Here is a 1,448-nt window from a genome sequence, read left to right as displayed (position 1 = left end):
CAACAATAATGACATTGCATTTATAATAATAATGACATTGAATAAAGAAAAGAGGCATAAAATATATTAAGAAGAACACGTTTAGTTTTTAAAAGTCATCAGTGAGATAAGTAACTGCTCTGTTTGATATTTTCAGTTCTGTAGCAATATGGGATGGACACGCTGTTCCAAAGCATTTCCCCTGGTCTGGACATTTACTTTCGCCCAGCTAGTGTGAGTGTACTAGTACCTAGGTGGCGTCAACATTTGATTTTATCATTTCTCAGTAATGAAGATATTTGAGGAAGCAGAATTGCATGGGCTTTGTGGGTGACTGTGGGTTTTTATCACTTACAGGATCATGATGAAATAGAACTTTTAAAAAGATACCATAATAGAAATCAGATGAAAGAAGGGAAGGATGCTATCCTCCAAATTCTGCAAATACTGTAGCATCTTTGCATGATGCCCAGGTAGTCTAGCCATGTCTGGAAGTTTTTCTTTTTATTGATTTTAAGTGGGAATTTAACTTCCAAGGCAAAACTTCCTCCTAGCAATCGTTCTACACATGGCAGCTTTCACTTCTTTATTTCTCAAGCTGTAGATGAGAGGATTCAACATGGGGATCACCACCGTGTAGAACACAGACACTGCTTTGTTGAGGTCCAGAGAAAAAATTGCACCTGGTCTCACATAGATAAAGAAGAGGGTCCCATATAAGAAGGAAATGGCTGTGAGATGGGAAGAGCAGGTGGAAAAGGCTTTGCACCTCCCATCAGCAGAGCGGATTCTCAGGATGGCGATGAAGATGTAGAAATAAGAGATTATAATGGACAGGCTACTGATGACTAGGACAGCCCCAGCCACAATGAAAACTAGCAACTTATTGATCCAGATGTCAGCACAGATGAGCGAAAGAAGCGGGGACATGTCACAGAAGAAATGATTGATAATGTTGGAGCCACAAAACGGAAGTCAGAAAGCAGCTGTTGTGTGGGTCGTAGTGTTCAGAAACCCCACAGTATAGGGTCCAACTACCAGTAGGATGCAGAGTCTCTGTGACATGGCAACTGAATACAACAGTGGATTAAAGATGGCCACATAGCGGTCATAAGCCATGGATGCCAGGAGAAGGCACTCAATGGCCGCAAAGAACCCAGAGAACCACTGTTGCAAGGCACATCCCAGGAAAGAGATGGCTTTCCTTTCAGCGAAGAAGTCTCTGAGCATCTTGGGACCCACCACGGAGGAAAAGCAGATATCCACAAAGGACAGGTGACTGAGAAAAAAGTACGTAGGTGTGTGGAGGTGGGAATCGAGCTGGATGAGGATAATCATGCCGGAGTTTGCTGTCATGGTAACAAGGTAAAAAAGTAGGAAGAGCAAAAAAGGAAGACTTGCATCTGAGGGTGGTACTTTAAGCCTATGAAAATAAACTCTGTGATCCTTGTATAGTTTTTCCCAGCCAT

At 42.3% G+C, this 1,448-nt stretch overlaps 1 pseudogene; it reads right to left on the bottom strand.

The window, feature by feature from the left end:
* Positions 1-504: 504 nt before the first annotated feature.
* Positions 505-1,448, bottom strand: LOC100520478 (olfactory receptor 5G9-like; annotated as a pseudogene).

The sequence above is a fragment of the Sus scrofa genome, chromosome 1, assembly GCF_054392235.1.
Source record: "Sus scrofa isolate SSC_HxYL_T2T_F1_AM1 chromosome 1, Sscrofa_HxYL_maternal_Yorkshire_Landrace_v2.0, whole genome shotgun sequence".
NCBI lineage: Eukaryota > Metazoa > Chordata > Mammalia > Artiodactyla > Suidae > Sus > Sus scrofa.
This window is presented reverse-complemented; position numbering and strand designations above follow the sequence as displayed.